The 21,496-nt window shown below is 33.5% G+C and overlaps 16 non-coding genes across 16 annotated transcripts; 9 read left to right on the top strand and 7 right to left on the bottom strand.

The window, feature by feature from the left end:
• Positions 1-1,208: 1,208 nt before the first annotated feature.
• TRNAQ-CUG (transfer RNA glutamine (anticodon CUG)) lies at positions 1,209-1,280 on the top strand. Its single transcript has one exon. It is a non-coding gene; the product is annotated as a tRNA-Gln (tRNA).
• Positions 1,281-2,105: 825 nt separating this feature from the next.
• Positions 2,106-2,177, bottom strand: TRNAQ-UUG (transfer RNA glutamine (anticodon UUG)). The gene has a single exon. It is a non-coding gene; the product is annotated as a tRNA-Gln (tRNA).
• A 1,548-nt stretch (positions 2,178-3,725) lies between these two features.
• TRNAQ-CUG (transfer RNA glutamine (anticodon CUG)) lies at positions 3,726-3,797 on the top strand. The gene has a single exon. It is a non-coding gene; the product is annotated as a tRNA-Gln (tRNA).
• An 825-nt stretch (positions 3,798-4,622) lies between these two features.
• Positions 4,623-4,694, bottom strand: TRNAQ-UUG (transfer RNA glutamine (anticodon UUG)). The gene has a single exon. It is a non-coding gene; the product is annotated as a tRNA-Gln (tRNA).
• A 1,548-nt stretch (positions 4,695-6,242) lies between these two features.
• Positions 6,243-6,314, top strand: TRNAQ-CUG (transfer RNA glutamine (anticodon CUG)). Its single transcript has one exon. It is a non-coding gene; the product is annotated as a tRNA-Gln (tRNA).
• Positions 6,315-7,139: 825 nt separating this feature from the next.
• TRNAQ-UUG (transfer RNA glutamine (anticodon UUG)) lies at positions 7,140-7,211 on the bottom strand. Its single transcript has one exon. It is a non-coding gene; the product is annotated as a tRNA-Gln (tRNA).
• A 1,548-nt stretch (positions 7,212-8,759) lies between these two features.
• On the top strand, positions 8,760-8,831 carry TRNAQ-CUG (transfer RNA glutamine (anticodon CUG)). Its single transcript has one exon. It is a non-coding gene; the product is annotated as a tRNA-Gln (tRNA).
• Positions 8,832-9,656: 825 nt separating this feature from the next.
• TRNAQ-UUG (transfer RNA glutamine (anticodon UUG)) lies at positions 9,657-9,728 on the bottom strand. The gene has a single exon. It is a non-coding gene; the product is annotated as a tRNA-Gln (tRNA).
• Positions 9,729-11,276: 1,548 nt separating this feature from the next.
• On the top strand, positions 11,277-11,348 carry TRNAQ-CUG (transfer RNA glutamine (anticodon CUG)). The gene has a single exon. It is a non-coding gene; the product is annotated as a tRNA-Gln (tRNA).
• Positions 11,349-13,793: 2,445 nt separating this feature from the next.
• TRNAQ-CUG (transfer RNA glutamine (anticodon CUG)) lies at positions 13,794-13,865 on the top strand. The gene has a single exon. It is a non-coding gene; the product is annotated as a tRNA-Gln (tRNA).
• An 825-nt stretch (positions 13,866-14,690) lies between these two features.
• On the bottom strand, positions 14,691-14,762 carry TRNAQ-UUG (transfer RNA glutamine (anticodon UUG)). Its single transcript has one exon. It is a non-coding gene; the product is annotated as a tRNA-Gln (tRNA).
• A 1,549-nt stretch (positions 14,763-16,311) lies between these two features.
• TRNAQ-CUG (transfer RNA glutamine (anticodon CUG)) lies at positions 16,312-16,383 on the top strand. The gene has a single exon. It is a non-coding gene; the product is annotated as a tRNA-Gln (tRNA).
• Positions 16,384-17,208: 825 nt separating this feature from the next.
• Positions 17,209-17,280, bottom strand: TRNAQ-UUG (transfer RNA glutamine (anticodon UUG)). The gene has a single exon. It is a non-coding gene; the product is annotated as a tRNA-Gln (tRNA).
• Positions 17,281-18,828: 1,548 nt separating this feature from the next.
• Positions 18,829-18,900, top strand: TRNAQ-CUG (transfer RNA glutamine (anticodon CUG)). Its single transcript has one exon. It is a non-coding gene; the product is annotated as a tRNA-Gln (tRNA).
• Positions 18,901-19,725: 825 nt separating this feature from the next.
• On the bottom strand, positions 19,726-19,797 carry TRNAQ-UUG (transfer RNA glutamine (anticodon UUG)). The gene has a single exon. It is a non-coding gene; the product is annotated as a tRNA-Gln (tRNA).
• A 1,549-nt stretch (positions 19,798-21,346) lies between these two features.
• On the top strand, positions 21,347-21,418 carry TRNAQ-CUG (transfer RNA glutamine (anticodon CUG)). Its single transcript has one exon. It is a non-coding gene; the product is annotated as a tRNA-Gln (tRNA).
• Positions 21,419-21,496: the final 78 nt, after the last annotated feature.

Raw genomic sequence — 21,496 nt, 5'->3', positions numbered from 1 at the left:
TCAGTGGGACTTATCTGAACATTACAATTTTCTTTTCCATTCAGTTCTTAAAAGTTTTATTTGGAACAACATCACATTTACTTATAAACATGTAAAAATCAACCTGTACATATGTATCTCTGTATATATAGCTATATGTCTCTGTATATTTATAGGAACATATAAACATATAGATTATAAAAATAAATATAATTAGTGGAGGTGAAAATCATGAACAGTTGTTGCCTCTCAGCATTTGAAACATGAGTTTCTACTTCTTTCTCTTTTATATGTCCTGAAATTGAGATAGTCACTTTTTACTCATTATTGATCCAACAATACAGTTGATGTATACAAAGCATATCATATGATTTGTGAATGAAGTTCAAAAATGAGAATTTGATCAGTACCTGTCATGCCTCCGACCAAAAGCTTATATTTTACTATTGGAGATCAACTGTTGTAAATCAGCATGAAAAACATTTTCTTTTCACGATTTCCATACTAATATAAAACAACATTTTTACTAGCTGAATGAGATCATCATTTGGGTTCCTCTATGTCTGATTGAAGAAAACTTCTCATTCAAAATGTGCTATTTTCGCCTTATCAATAGCGGGAAAGATTAAAAAAGTGATGCTGTGAATCACCCGTCTGAAATGTGTTTGAGAAAATCAGGATATGATTTTATAATGGCTAACTACTTTGTGAAGAAATTTGACGTCAAATTATTGTAAAGTTTGTATTGATGTAACTTGTTCAAGCTGATGGACATTTTGAAAGCATTTAATAATTGACTCTTTCAACCTACTGGTGTTGGATTTGAGCTATCAATGAACAAAGATGAAGAAATGGAAAAGCTCAAGAGTAATAAAAAAAGTCCCTCCAAGGTTTCAAATCGGATCATTGGATGCAAAGTCCAAATTGCCAACCATTGCTCTATCGAGCCACCCATGCAGGAGACAGAGACATTGCTTCAGTAGTCTGGAAATGTAGACTGTTTTATTATGCTACAGGCAAAGATGAACATTGTGATATAACTTTTATATTCAGATAAACATTTGAATATTTAACACTTTTATAGAGAATATAGCTGAAAAGAATCAAATCACATTAAATCTCTATCCACTATGACCATTCAAATGAGATATCTTTTTATCAATATAAGAGAAGGACATCACTGATGCGCTCTCTTTTGTCTCAATGGAAAAGGCACTCTTGTGTGAGAGGGTTCCATGGTGTAATGGTTAGCACACTGGACTCTGAATCCAGCGATCCGAGTTCAAATCTCGGTGGGACCTACTACAATTATGAGATTCACTGTTTAACTCATTTTTTAGAATTTGGTCTAGAAAAAACCTAATATCAATGTTTTATACTGATGCGTATGAACGCATAAGTATGTATAGATGCAAACATAGCTTTATCCATCTAGATAGCTGTTAGACAATATGAACATATCAATTATTCATAAACATAAATATTGAAGCTGAACCTAGAAACTGTTCTTTCACATCCACATTGTAAACATGAGTTTATTTTCCTTTCTCATCTATATGGCCAGTAATGAGATAGTTCATTTTTGCTGATTTCTTAGCTGACAACATGCTGGACTTACACAGTGCATTTCATTGTGAATTTCTTTGAAAGTGAATTTCAGATTCACACCTTTGACATGTCTTTCAAAAGATTCAACTTTATTGGTTGTGGATTTACTGTTGAAAATCAGTGTGTAAAATCTTTGTACGTCTGAATTTCAAGATTATTATTCAAACTGCACATCTTCGGTCCCCGTAATACAAAGTTTGACTCCTCAAGTTTTGTTTTAATGAATGCTTTGCAATTAAAAAGTTCCTTGTTCCCCTTATCAATAACAGTAAGATTTTAAAAAGTAATGTCGTGCATCAGGCCCCTGTGATGAGTTTGAGAAACCAGAGTGAGTTTGTAAAATCTCTCATTATTTTGAGCCATTTAGTTTCCAGGTATTGTAAAAATTCTATTATTTGCTCACATCTAGTAAACTTTTAGAGTATAATCAATACATTAATTTTTCACCCTACCGGTATTAGATATGTGATATTAATGAATACACTTGAAAGAAAATGATTTGGTCAAGAGTCATAAAATGGTCCCACCGAGATTTGAACTCGGATCATTGGATTCAAAGTCCAAAGTGCTAACCATTACACCATGGAACCTCCCATGTGAAAGGAGTGCAAACTGCTGCAGCAATGTGGAAATGTCAAAGTTTTTAATATTCTACTGTCAAAGAGAAACTGAATTGGATTGCTTTCCTATTCTGGTAAACTTTTGCATATTGAACTATGTTGGGGAAGGATGTTGCCCAAAAGACTCAAATAACGTTATAACTCTGTTGAACAGTGGTTTTTATGTGAGATAATATTTTTCAATGAAAGATAAGTTGCCCCCTGAGGCAAATCTCTTCTGTCAAAATGGAAAGCTCACCCTGGTACGGGAGGGTGGATGGTGTCGTGGTTAGCACTCTGGACTCTGAAAACAGGGATCTGAGTACAAATTTCAGTGGGACTTATCTGAACATTACAATTTTCTTTTCCATTCAGTTCTTAAAAGTTTTATTTGGAACAACATCACATTTACTTATAAACATGTAAAAATCAACCTGTACATATGTATCTCTGTATATATAGCTATATGTCTCTGTATATTTATAGGAACATATAAACATATAGATTATAAAAATAAATATAATTAGTGGAGGTGAAAATCATGAACAGTTGTTGCCTCTCAGCATTTGAAACATGAGTTTCTACTTCTTTCTCTTTTATATGTCCTGAAATTGAGATAGTCACTTTTTACTCATTATTGATCCAACAATACAGTTGATGTATACAAAGCATATCATATGATTTGTGAATGAAGTTCAAAAATGAGAATTTGATCAGTACCTGTCATGCCTCCGACCAAAAGCTTATATTTTACTATTGGAGATCAACTGTTGTAAATCAGCATGAAAAACATTTTCTTTTCACGATTTCCATACTAATATAAAACAACATTTTTACTAGCTGAATGAGATCATCATTTGGGTTCCTCTATGTCTGATTGAAGAAAACTTCTCATTCAAAATGTGCTATTTTCGCCTTATCAATAGCGGGAAAGATTAAAAAAGTGATGCTGTGAATCACCCGTCTGAAATGTGTTTGAGAAAATCAGGATATGATTTTATAATGGCTAACTACTTTGTGAAGAAATTTGACGTCAAATTATTGTAAAGTTTGTATTGATGTAACTTGTTCAAGCTGATGGACATTTTGAAAGCATTTAATAATTGACTCTTTCAACCTACTGGTGTTGGATTTGAGCTATCAATGAACAAAGATGAAGAAATGGAAAAGCTCAAGAGTAATAAAAAAAGTCCCTCCAAGGTTTCAAATCGGATCATTGGATGCAAAGTCCAAATTGCCAACCATTGCTCTATCGAGCCACCCATGCAGGAGACAGAGACATTGCTTCAGTAGTCTGGAAATGTAGACTGTTTTATTATGCTACAGGCAAAGATGAACATTGTGATATAACTTTTATATTCAGATAAACATTTGAATATTTAACACTTTTATAGAGAATATAGCTGAAAAGAATCAAATCACATTAAATCTCTATCCACTATGACCATTCAAATGAGATATCTTTTTATCAATATAAGAGAAGGACATCACTGATGCGCTCTCTTTTGTCTCAATGGAAAAGGCACTCTTGTGTGAGAGGGTTCCATGGTGTAATGGTTAGCACACTGGACTCTGAATCCAGCGATCCGAGTTCAAATCTCGGTGGGACCTACTACAATTATGAGATTCACTGTTTAACTCATTTTTTAGAATTTGGTCTAGAAAAAACCTAATATCAATGTTTTATACTGATGCGTATGAACGCATAAGTATGTATAGATGCAAACATAGCTTTATCCATCTAGATAGCTGTTAGACAATATGAACATATCAATTATTCATAAACATAAATATTGAAGCTGAACCTAGAAACTGTTCTTTCACATCCACATTGTAAACATGAGTTTATTTTCCTTTCTCATCTATATGGCCAGTAATGAGATAGTTCATTTTTGCTGATTTCTTAGCTGACAACATGCTGGACTTACACAGTGCATTTCATTGTGAATTTCTTTGAAAGTGAATTTCAGATTCACACCTTTGACATGTCTTTCAAAAGATTCAACTTTATTGGTTGTGGATTTACTGTTGAAAATCAGTGTGTAAAATCTTTGTACGTCTGAATTTCAAGATTATTATTCAAACTGCACATCTTCGGTCCCCGTAATACAAAGTTTGACTCCTCAAGTTTTGTTTTAATGAATGCTTTGCAATTAAAAAGTTCCTTGTTCCCCTTATCAATAACAGTAAGATTTTAAAAAGTAATGTCGTGCATCAGGCCCCTGTGATGAGTTTGAGAAACCAGAGTGAGTTTGTAAAATCTCTCATTATTTTGAGCCATTTAGTTTCCAGGTATTGTAAAAATTCTATTATTTGCTCACATCTAGTAAACTTTTAGAGTATAATCAATACATTAATTTTTCACCCTACCGGTATTAGATATGTGATATTAATGAATACACTTGAAAGAAAATGATTTGGTCAAGAGTCATAAAATGGTCCCACCGAGATTTGAACTCGGATCATTGGATTCAAAGTCCAAAGTGCTAACCATTACACCATGGAACCTCCCATGTGAAAGGAGTGCAAACTGCTGCAGCAATGTGGAAATGTCAACGTTTTTAATATTCTACTGTCAAAGAGAAACTGAATTGGATTGCTTTCCTATTCTGGTAAACTTTTGCATATTGAACTATGTTGGGGAAGGATGTTGCCCAAAAGACTCAAATAACGTTATAACTCTGTTGAACAGTGGTTTTTATGTGAGATAATATTTTTCAATGAAAGATAAGTTGCCCCCTGAGGCAAATCTCTTCTGTCAAAATGGAAAGCTCACCCTGGTACGGGAGGGTGGATGGTGTCGTGGTTAGCACTCTGGACTCTGAAAACAGGGATCTGAGTACAAATTTCAGTGGGACTTATCTGAACATTACAATTTTCTTTTCCATTCAGTTCTTAAAAGTTTTATTTGGAACAACATCACATTTACTTATAAACATGTAAAAATCAACCTGTACATATGTATCTCTGTATATATAGCTATATGTCTCTGTATATTTATAGGAACATATAAACATATAGATTATAAAAATAAATATAATTAGTGGAGGTGAAAATCATGAACAGTTGTTGCCTCTCAGCATTTGAAACATGAGTTTCTACTTCTTTCTCTTTTATATGTCCTGAAATTGAGATAGTCACTTTTTACTCATTATAGATCCAACAATACAGTTGATGTATACAAAGCATATCATATGATTTGTGAATGAAGTTCAAAAATGAGAATTTGATCAGTACCTGTCATGCCTCCGACCAAAAGCTTATATTTTACTATTGGAGATCAACTGTTGTAAATCAGCATGAAAAACATTTTCTTTTCACGATTTCCATACTAATATAAAACAACATTTTTACTAGCTGAATGAGATCATCATTTGGGTTCCTCTATGTCTGATTGAAGAAAACTTCTCATTCAAAATGTGCTATTTTCGCCTTATCAATAGCGGGAAAGATTAAAAAAGTGATGCTGTGAATCACCCGTCTGAAATGCGTTTGAGAAAATCAGGATATGATTTTATAATGGCTAACTACTTTGTGAAGAAATTTGACGTCAAATTATTGTAAAGTTTGTATTGATGTAACTTGTTCAAGCTGATGGACATTTTGAAAGCATTCAATAATTGACTCTTTCAACCTACTGGTGTTGGATTTGAGCTATCAATGAACAAAGATGAAGAAATGGAAAAGCTCAAAAGTAATAAAAAAAGTCCCTCCAAGGTTTAAAATCGGATCATTGGATGCAAAGTCCAAATTGCCAACCATTGCTCTATCGAGCCACCCATGCAGGAGACAGAGACATTGCTTCAGTAGTCTGGAAATGTAGACTGTTTTATTATGCTACAGGCAAAGATGAACATTGTGATATAACTTTTATATTCAGATAAACATTTGAATATTTAACACTTTTATAGAGAATATAGCTGAAAAGAATCAAATCACATTAAATCTCTATCCACTATGACCATTCAAATGCGATATCTTTTTATCAATATAAGAGAAGGACATCACTGATGCGCTCTCTTTTGTCTCAATGGAAAAGGCACTCTTGTGTGAGAGGGTTCCATGGTGTAATGGTTAGCACACTGGACTCTGAATCCAGCGATCCGAGTTCAAATCTCGGTGGGACCTACTACAATTATGAGATTCACTGTTTAACTCATTTTTTAGAATTTGGTCTAGAAAAAACCTAATATCAATGTTTTATACTGATGCGTATGAACGCATAAGTATGTATAGATGCATACATAGCTTTATCCATCTAGATAGCTGTTAGACAATATGAACATATCAATTATTCATAAACATAAATATTGAAGCTGAACCTAGAAACTGTTCTTTCACATCCACATTGTAAACATGAGTTTATTTTCCTTTCTCATCTATATGGCCAGTAATGAGATAGTTCATTTTTGCTGATTTCTTAGCTGACAACATGATGGACTTACACAGTGCATTTCATTGTGAATTTCTTTGAAAGTGAATTTCAGATTCACACCTTTGACATGTCTTTCAAAAGATTCAACTTTATTGGTTGTGGATTTACTGTTGAAAATCAGTGTGTAAAATCTTTGTACGTCTGAATTTCAAGATTATTATTCAAACTGCACATCTTCGGTCCCCGTAATACAAAGTTTGACTCCTCAAGTTTTGTTTTAATGAATGCTTTGCAATTAAAAAGTTCCTTGTTCCCCTTATCAATAACAGTAAGATTTTAAAAAGTAATGTCGTGCATCAGGCCCCTGTGATGAGTTTGAGAAACCAGAGTGAGTTTGTAAAATCTCTCATTAGTTTGAGCCATTTAGTTTCCAGGTATTGTAAAAATTCTATTATTTGCTCACATCTAGTAAACTTTTAGAGTATAATCAATAAATTAATTTTTCACCCTACCGGTATTAGATATGTGATATTAATGAATACACTTGAAAGAAAATGATTTGGTCAAGAGTCATAAAATGGTCCCACCGAGATTTGAACTCGGATCATTGGATTCAAAGTCCAAAGTGCTAACCATTACACCATGGAACCTCCCATGTGAAAGGAGTGCAAACTGCTGCAGCAATGTGGAAATGTCAACGTTTTTAATATTCTACTGTCAAAGAGAAACTGAATTGGATTGCTTTCCTATTCTGGTAAACTTTTGCATATTGAACTATGTTGGGGAAGGATGTTGCCCAAAAGACTCAAATAACGTTATAACTCTGTTGAACAGTGGTTTTTATGTGAGATAATATTTTTCAATGAAAGATAAGTTGCCCCCTGAGGCAAATCTCTTCTGTCAAAATGGAAAGCTCACCCTGGTACAGGAGGGTGGATGGTGTCGTGGTTAGCACTCTGGACTCTGAAAACAGGGATCTGAGTACAAATTTCAGTGGGACTTATCTGAACATTACAATTTTCTTTTCCATTCAGTTCTTAAAAGTTTTATTTGGAACAACATCACATTTACTTATAAACATGTAAAAATCAACCTGTACATATGTATCTCTGTATATATAGCTATATGTCTCTGTATATTTATAGGAACATATAAACATATAGATTATAAAAATAAATATAATTAGTGGAGGTGAAAATCATGAACAGTTGTTGCCTCTCAGCATTTGAAACATGAGTTTCTACTTCTTTCTCTTTTATATGTCCTGAAATTGAGATAGTCACTTTTTACTCATTATTGATCCAACAATACAGTTGATGTATACAAAGCATATCATATGATTTGTGAATGAAGTTCAAAAATGAGAATTTGATCAGTACCTGTCATGCCTCCGACCAAAAGCTTATATTTTACTATTGGAGATCAACTGTTGTAAATCAGCATGAAAAACATTTTCTTTTCACGATTTCCATACTAATATAAAACAACATTTTTACTAGCTGAATGAGATCATCATTTGGGTTCCTCTATGTCTGATTGAAGAAAACTTCTCATTCAAAATGTGCTATTTTCGCCTTATCAATAGCGGGAAAGATTAAAAAAGTGATGCTGTGAATCACCCGTCTGAAATGCGTTTGAGAAAATCAGGATATGATTTTATAATGGCTAACTACTTTGTGAAGAAATTTGATGTCAAAGTATTGTAAAGTTTGTATTGATGTAACTTGTTCAAGCTGATGGACATTTTGAAAGCATTCAATAATTGACTCTTTCAACCTACTGGTGTTGGATTTGAGCTATCAATGAACAAAGATGAAGAAATGGAAAAGCTCAAGAGTAATAAAAAAAGTCCCTCCAAGGTTTCAAATCGGATCATTCGATGCAAAGTCCAAATTGCCAACCATTGCTCTATCGAGCCACCCATGCAGGAGACAGAGACATTGCTTCAGTAGTCTGGAAATGTAGACTGTTTTATTATGCTACAGGCAAAGATGAACATTGTGATATAACTTTTATATTCAGATAAACATTTGAATATTTAACACTTTTATAGAGAATATAGCTGAAAAGAATCAAATCACATTAAATCTCTATCCACTATGACCATTCAAATGCGATATCTTTTTATCAATATAAGAGAAGGACATCACTGATGCGCTCTCTTTTGTCTCAATGGAAAAGGCACTCTTGTGTGAGAGGGTTCCATGGTGTAATGGTTAGCACACTGGACTCTGAATCCAGCGATCCGAGTTCAAATCTCGGTGGGACCTACTACAATTATGAGATTCACTGTTTAACTCATTTTTTAGAATTTGGTCTAGAAAAAACCTAATATCAATGTTTTATACTGATGCGTATGAACGCATAAGTATGTATAGATGCATACATAGCTTTATCCATCTAGATAGCTGTTAGACAATATGAACATATCAATTATTCATAAACATAAATATTGAAGCTGAACCTAGAAACTGTTCTTTCACATCCACATTGTAAACATGAGTTTATTTTCCTTTCTCATCTATATGGCCAGTAATGAGATAGTTCATTTTTGCTGATTTCTTAGCTGACAACATGATGGACTTACACAGTGCATTTCATTGTGAATTTCTTTGAAAGTGAATTTCAGATTCACACCTTTGACATGTCTTTCAAAAGATTCAACTTTATTGGTTGTGGATTTACTGTTGAAAATCAGTGTGTAAAATCTTTGTACGTCTGAATTTCAAGATTATTATTCAAACTGCACATCTTCGGTCCCCGTAATACAAAGTTTGACTCCTCAAGTTTTGTTTTAATGAATGCTTTGCAATTAAAAAGTTCCTTGTTCCCCTTATCAATAACAGTAAGATTTTAAAAAGTAATGTCGTGCATCAGGCCCCTGTGATGAGTTTGAGAAACCAGAGTGAGTTTGTAAAATCTCTCATTAGTTTGAGCCATTTAGTTTCCAGGTATTGTAAAAATTCTATTATTTGCTCACATCTAGTAAACTTTTAGAGTATAATCAATAAATTAATTTTTCACCCTACCGGTATTAGATATGTGATATTAATGAATACACTTGAAAGAAAATGATTTGGTCAAGAGTCATAAAATGGTCCCACCGAGATTTGAACTCGGATCATTGGATTCAAAGTCCAAAGTGCTAACCATTACACCATGGAACCTCCCATGTGAAAGGAGTGCAAACTGCTGCAGCAATGTGGAAATGTCAACGTTTTTAATATTCTACTGTCAAAGAGAAACTGAATTGGATTGCTTTCCTATTCTGGTAAACTTTTGCATATTGAACTATGTTGGGGAAGGATGTTGCCCAAAAGACTCAAATAACGTTATAACTCTGTTGAACAGTGGTTTTTATGTGAGATAATATTTTTCAATGAAAGATAAGTTGCCCCCTGAGGCAAATCTCTTCTGTCAAAATGGAAAGCTCACCCTGGTACGGGAGGGTGGATGGTGTCATGGTTAGCACTCTGGACTCTGAAAACAGGGATCTGAGTACAAATTTCAGTGGGACTTATCTGAACATTACAATTTTCTTTTCCATTCAGTTCTTAAAAGTTTTATTTGGAACAACATCACATTTACTTATAAACATGTAAAAATCAACCTGTACATATGTATCTCTGTATATATAGCTATATGTCTCTGTATATTTATAGGAACATATAAACATATAGATTATAAAAATAAATATAATTAGTGGAGGTGAAAATCATGAACAGTTGTTGCCTCTCAGCATTTGAAACATGAGTTTCTACTTCTTTCTCTTTTATATGTCCTGAAATTGAGATAGTCACTTTTTACTCATTATTGATCCAACAATACAGTTGATGTATACAAAGCATATCATATGATTTGTGAATGAAGTTCAAAAATGAGAATTTGATCAGTACCTGTCATGCCTCCGACCAAAAGCTTATATTTTACTATTGGAGATCAACTGTTGTAAATCAGCATGAAAAACATTTTCTTTTCACGATTTCCATACTAATATAAAACAACATTTTTACTAGCTGAATGAGATCATCATTTGGGTTCCTCTATGTCTGATTGAAGAAAACTTCTCATTCAAAATGTGCTATTTTCGCCTTATCAATAGCGGGAAAGATTAAAAAAGTGATGCTGTGAATCACCCGTCTGAAATGTGTTTGAGAAAATCAGGATATGATTTTATAATGGCTAACTACTTTGTGAAGAAATTTGACGTCAAATTATTGTAAAGTTTGTATTGATGTAACTTGTTCAAGCTGATGGACATTTTGAAAGCATTTAATAATTGACTCTTTCAACCTACTGGTGTTGGATTTGAGCTATCAATGAACAAAGATGAAGAAATGGAAAAGCTCAAGAGTAATAAAAAAAGTCCCTCCAAGGTTTCAAATCGGATCATTGGATGCAAAGTCCAAATTGCCAACCATTGCTCTATCGAGCCACCCATGCAGGAGACAGAGACATTGCTTCAGTAGTCTGGAAATGTAGACTGTTTTATTATGCTACAGGCAAAGATGAACATTGTGATATAACTTTTATATTCAGATAAACATTTGAATATTTAACACTTTTATAGAGAATATAGCTGAAAAGAATCAAATCACATTAAATCTCTATCCACTATGACCATTCAAATGAGATATCTTTTTATCAATATAAGAGAAGGACATCACTGATGCGCTCTCTTTTGTCTCAATGGAAAAGGCACTCTTGTGTGAGAGGGTTCCATGGTGTAATGGTTAGCACACTGGACTCTGAATCCAGCGATCCGAGTTCAAATCTCGGTGGGACCTACTACAATTATGAGATTCACTGTTTAACTCATTTTTTAGAATTTGGTCTAGAAAAAACCTAATATCAATGTTTTATACTGATGCGTATGAACGCATAAGTATGTATAGATGCAAACATAGCTTTATCCATCTAGATAGCTGTTAGACAATATGAACATATCAATTATTCATAAACATAAATATTGAAGCTGAACCTAGAAACTGTTCTTTCACATCCACATTGTAAACATGAGTTTATTTTCCTTTCTCATCTATATGGCCAGTAATGAGATAGTTCATTTTTGCTGATTTCTTAGCTGACAACATGCTGGACTTACACAGTGCATTTCATTGTGAATTTCTTTGAAAGTGAATTTCAGATTCACACCTTTGACATGTCTTTCAAAAGATTCAACTTTATTGGTTGTGGATTTACTGTTGAAAATCAGTGTGTAAAATCTTTGTACGTCTGAATTTCAAGATTATTATTCAAACTGCACATCTTCGGTCCCCGTAATACAAAGTTTGACTCCTCAAGTTTTGTTTTAATGAATGCTTTGCAATTAAAAAGTTCCTTGTTCCCCTTATCAATAACAGTAAGATTTTAAAAAGTAATGTCGTGCATCAGGCCCCTGTGATGAGTTTGAGAAACCAGAGTGAGTTTGTAAAATCTCTCATTATTTTGAGCCATTTAGTTTCCAGGTATTGTAAAAATTCTATTATTTGCTCACATCTAGTAAACTTTTAGAGTATAATCAATACATTAATTTTTCACCCTACCGGTATTAGATATGTGATATTAATGAATACACTTGAAAGAAAATGATTTGGTCAAGAGTCATAAAATGGTCCCACCAAGATTTGAACTCGGATCATTGGATTCAAAGTCCAAAGTGCTAACCATTACACCATGGAACCTCCCATGTGAAAGGAGTGCAAACTGCTGCAGCAATGTGGAAATGTCAAAGTTTTTAATATTCTACTGTCAAAGAGAAACTGAATTGGATTGCTTTCCTATTCTGGTAAACTTTTGCATATTGAACTATGTTGGGGAAGGATGTTGCCCAAAAGACTCAAATAACGTTATAACTCTGTTGAACAGTGGTTTTTATGTGAGATAATATTTTTCAATGAAAGATAAGTTGCCCCCTGAGGCAAATCTCTTCTGTCAAAATGGAAAGCTCACCCTGGTACGGGAGGGTGGATGGTGTCGTGGTTAGCACTCTGGACTCTGAAAACAGGGATCTGAGTACAAATTTCAGTGGGACTTATCTGAACATTACAATTTTCTTTTCCATTCAGTTCTTAAAAGTTTTATTTGGAACAACATCACATTTACTTATAAACATGTAAAAATCAACCTGTACATATGTATCTCTGTATATATAGCTATATGTCTCTGTATATTTATAGGAACATATAAACATATAGATTATAAAAATAAATATAATTAGTGGAGGTGAAAATCATGAACAGTTGTTGCCTCTCAGCATTTGAAACATGAGTTTCTACTTCTTTCTCTTTTATATGTCCTGAAATTGAGATAGTCACTTTTTACTCATTATTGATCCAACAATACAGTTGATGAATACAAAGCATATCATATGATTTGTGAATGAAGTTCAAAAATGAGAATTTGATCAGTACCTGTCATGCCTCCGACCAAAAGCTTATATTTTACTATTGGAGATCAACTGTTGTAAATCAGCATGAAAAACATTTTCTTTTCACGATTTCCATACTAATATAAAACAACATTTTTACTAGCTGAATGAGATCATCATTTGGGTTCCTCTATGTCTGATTGAAGAAAACTTCTCATTCAAAATGTGCTATTTTCGCCTTATCAATAGCGGGAAAGATTAAAAAAGTGATGCTGTGAATCACCCGTCTGAAATGTGTTTGAGAAAATCAGGATATGATTTTATAATGGCTAACTACTTTGTGAAGAAATTTGACGTCAAATTATTGTAAAGTTTGTATTGATGTAACTTGTTCAAGCTGATGGACATTTTGAAAGCATTTAATAATTGACTCTTTCAACCTACTGGTGTTGGATTTGAGCTATCAATGAACAAAGATGAAGAAATGGAAAAGCTCAAGAGTAATAAAAAAAGTCCCTCCAAGGTTTCAAATCGGATCATTGGATGCAAAGTCCAAATTGCCAACCATTGCTCTATCGAGCCACCCATGCAGGAGACAGAGACATTGCTTCAGTAGTCTGGAAATGTAGACTGTTTTATTATGCTACAGGCAAAGATGAACATTGTGATATAACTTTTATATTCAGATAAACATTTGAATATTTAACACTTTTATAGAGAATATAGCTGAAAAGAATCAAATCACATTAAATCTCTATCCACTATGACCATTCAAATGAGATATCTTTTTATCAATATAAGAGAAGGACATCACTGATGCGCTCTCTTTTGTCTCAATGGAAAAGGCACTCTTGTGTGAGAGGGTTCCATGGTGTAATGGTTAGCACACTGGACTCTGAATCCAGCGATCCGAGTTCAAATCTCGGTGGGACCTACTACAATTATGAGATTCACTGTTTAACTCATTTTTTAGAATTTGGTCTAGAAAAAACCTAATATCAATGTTTTATACTGATGCGTATGAACGCATAAGTATGTATAGATGCAAACATAGCTTTATCCATCTAGATAGCTGTTAGACAATATGAACATATCAATTATTCATAAACATAAATATTGAAGCTGAACCTAGAAACTGTTCTTTCACATCCACATTGTAAACATGAGTTTATTTTCCTTTCTCATCTATATGGCCAGTAATGAGATAGTTCATTTTTGCTGATTTCTTAGCTGACAACATGCTGGACTTACACAGTGCATTTCATTGTGAATTTCTTTGAAAGTGAATTTCAGATTCACACCTTTGACATGTCTTTCAAAAGATTCAACTTTATTGGTTGTGGATTTACTGTTGAAAATCAGTGTGTAAAATCTTTGTACGTCTGAATTTCAAGATTATTATTCAAACTGCACATCTTCGGTCCCCGTAATACAAAGTTTGACTCCTCAAGTTTTGTTTTAATGAATGCTTTGCAATTAAAAAGTTCCTTGTTCCCCTTATCAATAACAGTAAGATTTTAAAAAGTAATGTCGTGCATCAGGCCCCTGTGATGAGTTTGAGAAACCAGAGTGAGTTTGTAAAATCTCTCATTATTTTGAGCCATTTAGTTTCCAGGTATTGTAAAAATTCTATTATTTGCTCACATCTAGTAAACTTTTAGAGTATAATCAATACATTAATTTTTCACCCTACCGGTATTAGATATGTGATATTAATGAATACACTTGAAAGAAAATGATTTGGTCAAGAGTCATAAAATGGTCCCACCGAGATTTGAACTCGGATCATTGGATTCAAAGTCCAAAGTGCTAACCATTACACCATGGAACCTCCCATGTGAAAGGAGTGCAAACTGCTGCAGCAATGTGGAAATGTCAAAGTTTTTAATATTCTACTGTCAAAGAGAAACTGAATTGGATTGCTTTCCTATTCTGGTAAACTTTTGCATATTGAACTATGTTGGGGAAGGATGTTGCCCAAAAGACTCAAATAACGTTATAACTCTGTTGAACAGTGGTTTTTATGTGAGATAATATTTTTCAATGAAAGATAAGTTGCCCCCTGAGGCAAATCTCTTCTGTCAAAATGGAAAGCTCACCCTGGTACGGGAGGGTGGATGGTGTCGTGGTTAGCACTCTGGACTCTGAAAACAGGGATCTGAGTACAAATTTCAGTGGGACTTATCTGAACATTACAATTTTCTTTTCCATTCAGTTCTTAAAAGTTTTATTTGGAACAACATCACATTTACTTATAAACATGTAAAAATCAACCTGTACATATGTATCTCTGTATATATAGCTATATGTCTCTGTATATTTATAGGAACATATAAACATATAGATTATAAAAATAAATATAATTAGTGGAGGTGAAAATCATGAACAGTTGTTGCCTCTCAGCATTTGAAACATGAGTTTCTACTTCTTTCTCTTTTATATGTCCTGAAATTGAGATAGTCACTTTTTACTCATTATTGATCCAACAATACAGTTGATGTATACAAAGCATATCATATGATTTGTGAATGAAGTTCAAAAATGAGAATTTGATCAGTACCTGTCATGCCTCCGACCAAAAGCTTATATTTTACTATTGGAGATCAACTGTTGTAAATCAGCATGAAAAACATTTTCTTTTCACGATTTCCATACTAATATAAAACAACATTTTTACTAGCTGAATGAGATCATCATTTGGGTTCCTCTATGTCTGATTGAAGAAAACTTCTCATTCAAAATGTGCTATTTTCGCCTTATCAATAGCGGGAAAGATTAAAAAAGTGATGCTGTGAATCACCCGTCTGAAATGCGTTTGAGAAAATCAGGATATGATTTTATAATGGCTAACTACTTTGTGAAGAAATTTGATGTCAAAGTATTGTAAAGTTTGTATTGATGTAACTTGTTCAAGCTGATGGACATTTTGAAAGCATTCAATAATTGACTCTTTCAACCTACTGGTGTTGGATTTGAGCTATCAATGAACAAAGATGAAGAAATGGAAAAGCTCAAGAGTAATAAAAAAAAGTCCCTCCAAGGTTTCAAATCGGATCATTGGATGCAAAGTCCAAATTGCCAACCATTGCTCTATCGAGCCACCCATGCAGGAGACAGAGACATTGCTTCAGTAGTCTGGAAATGTAGACTGTTTTATTATGCTACAGGCAAAGATGAACATTGTGATATAACTTTTATATTCAGATAAACATTTGAATATTTAACACTTTTATAGAGAATATAGCTGAAAAGAATCAAATCACATTAAATCTCTATCCACTATGACCATTCAAATGCGATATCTTTTTATCAATATAAGAGAAGGACATCACTGATGCGCTCTCTTTTGTCTCAATGGAAAAGGCACTCTTGTGTGAGAGGGTTCCATGGTGTAATGGTTAGCACACTGGACTCTGAATCCAGCGATCCGAGTTCAAATCTCGGTGGGACCTACTACAATTATGAGATTCACTGTTTAACTCATTTTTTAGAATTTGGTCTAGAAAAAACCTAATATCAATGTTTTATACTGATGCGTATGAACGCATAAGTATGTATAGATGCATACATAGCTTTATCCATCTAGATAGCTGTTAGACAATATGAACATATCAATTATTCATAAACATAAATATTGAAGCTGAACCTAGAAACTGTTCTTTCACATCCACATTGTAAACATGAGTTTATTTTCCTTTCTCATCTATATGGCCAGTAATGAGATAGTTCATTTTTGCTGATTTCTTAGCTGACAACATGCTGGACTTACACAGTGCATTTCATTGTGAATTTCTTTGAAAGTGAATTTCAGATTCACACCTTTGACATGTCTTTCAAAAGATTGAACTTTATTGGTTGTGGATTTACTGTTGAAAATCAGTGTGTAAAATCTTTGTACGTCTGAATTTCAAGATTATTATTCAAACTGCACATCTTCGGTCCCCGTAATACAAAGTTTGACTCCTCAAGTTTTGTTTTAATGAATGCTTTGCAATTAAAAAGTTCCTTGTTCCCCTTATCAATAACAGTAAGATTTTAAAAAGTAATGTCGTGCATCAGGCCCCTGTGATGAGTTTGAGAAACCAGAGTGAGTTTGTAAAATCTCTCATTAGTTTGAGCCATTTAGTTTCCAGGTATTGTAAAAATTCTATTATTTGCTCACATCTAGTAAACTTTTAGAGTATAATCAATAAATTAATTTTTCACCCTACCGGTATTAGATATGTGATATTAATGAATACACTTGAAAGAAAATGATTTGGTCAAGAGTCATAAAATGGTCCCACCGAGATTTGAACTCGGATCATTGGATTCAAAGTCCAAAGTGCTAACCATTACACCATGGAACCTCCCATGTGAAAGGAGTGCAAACTGCTGCAGCAATGTGGAAATGTCAACGTTTTTAATATTCTACTGTCAAAGAGAAACTGAATTGGATTGCTTTCCTATTCTGGTAAACTTTTGCATATTGAACTATGTTGGGGAAGGATGTTGCCCAAAAGACTCAAATAACGTTATAACTCTGTTGAACAGTGGTTTTTATGTGAGATAATATTTTTCAATGAAAGATAAGTTGCCCCCTGAGGCAAATCTCTTCTGTCAAAATGGAAAGCTCACCCTGGTACGGGAGGGTGGATGGTGTCGTGGTTAGCACTCTGGACTCTGAAAACAGGGATCTGAGTACAAATTTCAGTGGGACTTATCTGAACATTACAATTTTCTTTTCCATTCAGTTCTTAAAAGTTTTATTTGGAACAACATCACATTTACTTATAAACATGTAAAAATCAACCTGTACATATGTATCTCTGTATATATAGCTATATGTCTCTGTATATTTATAGGAACATATAAACATATAGATTATAAAAATAAATATAATTAGTGGAGGTGAAAATCATGAACAGTTGTTGCCTCTCAGCATTTGAAACATGAGTTTCTACTTCTTTCTCTTTTATATGTCCTGAAATTGAGATAGTCACTTTTTACTCATTATTGATCCAACAATACAGTTGATGTATACAAAGCATATCATATGATTTGTGAATGAAGTTCAAAAATGAGAATTTGATCAGTACCTGTCATGCCTCCGACCAAAAGCTTATATTTTACTATTGGAGATCAACTGTTGTAAATCAGCATGAAAAACATTTTCTTTTCACGATTTCCATACTAATATAAAACAACATTTTTACTAGCTGAATGAGATCATCATTTGGGTTCCTCTATGTCTGATTGAAGAAAACTTCTCATTCAAAATGTGCTATTTTCGCCTTATCAATAGCGGGAAAGATTAAAAAAGTGATGCTGTGAATCACCCGTCTGAAATGTGTTTGAGAAAATCAGGATATGATTTTATAATGGCTAACTACTTTGTGAAGAAATTTGACGTCAAATTATTGTAAAGTTTGTATTGATGTAACTTGTTCAAGCTGATGGACATTTTGAAAGCATTTAATAATTGACTCTTTCAACCTACTGGTGTTGGATTTGAGCTATCAATGAACAAAGATGAAGAAATGGAAAAGCTCAAGAGTAATAAAAAAAGTCCCTCCAAGGTTTCAAATCGGATCATTGGATGCAAAGTCCAAATTGCCAACCATTGCTCTATCGAGCCACCCATGCAGGAGACAGAGACATTGCTTCAGTAGTCTGGAAATGTAGACTGTTTTATTATGCTACAGGCAAAGATGAACATTGTGATATAACTTTTATATTCAGATAAACATTTGAATATTTAACACTTTTATAGAGAATATAGCTGAAAAGAATCAAATCACATTAAATCTCTATCCACTATGACCATTCAAATGAGATATCTTTTTATCAATATAAGAGAAGGACATCACTGATGCGCTCTCTTTTGTCTCAATGGAAAAGGCACTCTTGTGTGAGAGGGTTCCATGGTGTAATGGTTAGCACACTGGACTCTGAATCCAGCGATCCGAGTTCAAATCTCGGTGGGACCTACTACAATTATGAGATTCACTGTTTAACTCATTTTTTAGAATTTGGTCTAGAAAAAACCTAATATCAATGTTTTATACTGATGCGTATGAACGCCTAAGTATGTATAGATGCAAACATAGCTTTATCCATCTAGATAGCTGTTAGACAATATGAACATATCAATTATTCATAAACATAAATATTGAAGCTGAACCTAGAAACTGTTCTTTCACATCCACATTGTAAACATGAGTTTATTTTCCTTTCTCATCTATATGGCCAGTAATGAGATAGTTCATTTTTGCTGATTTCTTAGCTGACAACATGCTGGACTTACACAGTGCATTTCATTGTGAATTTCTTTGAAAGTGAATTTCAGATTCACACCTTTGACATGTCTTTCAAAAGATTCAACTTTATTGGTTGTGGATTTACTGTTGAAAATCAGTGTGTAAAATCTTTGTACGTCTGAATTTCAAGATTATTATTCAAACTGCACATCTTCGGTCCCCGTAATACAAAGTTTGACTCCTCAAGTTTTGTTTTAATGAATGCTTTGCAATTAAAAAGTTCCTTGTTCCCCTTATCAATAACAGTAAGATTTTAAAAAGTAATGTCGTGCATCAGGCCCCTGTGATGAGTTTGAGAAACCAGAGTGAGTTTGTAAAATCTCTCATTATTTTGAGCCATTTAGTTTCCAGGTATTGTAAAAATTCTATTATTTGCTCACATCTAGTAAACTTTTAGAGTATAATCAATACATTAATTTTTCACCCTACCGGTATTAGATATGTGATATTAATGAATACACTTGAAAGAAAATGATTTGGTCAAGAGTCATAAAATGGTCCCACCGAGATTTGAACTCGGATCATTGGATTCAAAGTCCAAAGTGCTAACCATTACACCATGGAACCTCCCATGTGAAAGGAGTGCAAACTGCTGCAGCAATGTGGAAATGTCAAAGTTTTTAATATTCTACTGTCAAAGAGAAACTGAATTGGATTGCTTTCCTATTCTGGTAAACTTTTGCATATTGAACTATGTTGGGGAAGGATGTTGCCCAAAAGACTCAAATAACGTTATAACTCTGTTGAACAGTGGTTTTTATGTGAGATAATATTTTTCAATGAAAGATAAGTTGCCCCCTGAGGCAAATCTCTTCTGTCAAAATGGAAAGCTCACCCTGGTACGGGAGGGTGGATGGTGTCGTGGTTAGCACTCTGGACTCTGAAAACAGGGATCTGAGTACAAATTTCAGTGGGACTTATCTGAACATTACAATTTTCTTTTCCATTCAGTTCTTAAAAGTTTTATTTGGAACAACATCACATTTACTTATAAACATGTAAAAATCAACCTGTACATATGTATCTCTGTATATATAGCTATATGTCTCTGTATATTTATAGGAACATATAAACATATAGATTATAAAAATAAATATAATTAGTGGAGGTGAAAATCATGAACAGTTGTTGCCTCTCAGCATTTGAAACATGAGTTTCTACTTCTTTCTCTTTTATATGTCCTGAAATTGAGATAGTCACTTTTTACTCATTATTGATCCAACAATACAGTTGATGTATACAAAGCATATCATATGATTTGTGAATGAAGTTCAAAAATGAGAATTTGATCAGTACCTGTCATGCCTCCGACCAAAAGCTTATATTTTACTATTGGAGATCAACTGTTGTAAATCAGCATGAAAAACATTTTCTTTTCACGATTTCCATACTAATATAAAACAACATTTTTACTAGCTGAATGAGATCATCATTTGGGTTCCTCTATGTCTGATTGAAGAAAACTTCTCATTCAAAATGTGCTATTTTCGCCTTATCAATAGCGGGAAAGATTAAAAAAGTGATGCTGTGAATCACCCGTCTGAAATGCGTTTGAGAAAATCAGGATATGATTTTATAATGGCTAACTACTTTGTGAAGAAATTTGATGTCAAAGTATTGTAAAGTTTGTATTGATGTAACTTGTTCAAGCTGATGGACATTTTGAAAGCATTCAATAATTGACTCTTTCAACCTACTGGTGTTGGATTTGAGCTATCAATGAACAAAGATGAAGAAATGGAAAAGCTCAAGAGTAATAAAAAAAAGTCCCTCCAAGGTTTCAAATCGGATCATTGGATGCAAAGTCCAAATTGCCAACCATTGCTCTATCGAGCCACCCATGCAGGAGACAGAGACATTGCTTCAGTAGTCTGGAAATGTAGACTGTTTTATTATGCTACAGGCAAAGATGAACATTGTGATATAACTTTTATATTCAGATAAACATTTGAATATTTAACACTTTTATAGAGAATATAGCTGAAAAGAATCAAATCACATTAAATCTCTATCCACTATGACCATTCAAATGCGATATCTTTTTATCAATATAAGAGAAGGACATCACTGATGCGCTCTCTTTTGTCTCAATGGAAAAGGCACTCTTGTGTGAGAGGGTTCCATGGTGTAATGGTTAGCACACTGGACTCTGAATCCAGCGATCCGAGTTCAAATCTCGGTGGGACCTACTACAATTATGAGATTCACTGTTTAACTCATTTTTTAGAATTTGGTCTAGAAAAAACCTAATATCAATGTTTTATAC

Source organism: Triturus cristatus, chromosome 5_2, assembly GCF_964204655.1.
Source record: "Triturus cristatus chromosome 5_2, aTriCri1.1, whole genome shotgun sequence".
Lineage (NCBI taxonomy): Eukaryota > Metazoa > Chordata > Amphibia > Caudata > Salamandridae > Triturus > Triturus cristatus.
This window is presented reverse-complemented; position numbering and strand designations above follow the sequence as displayed.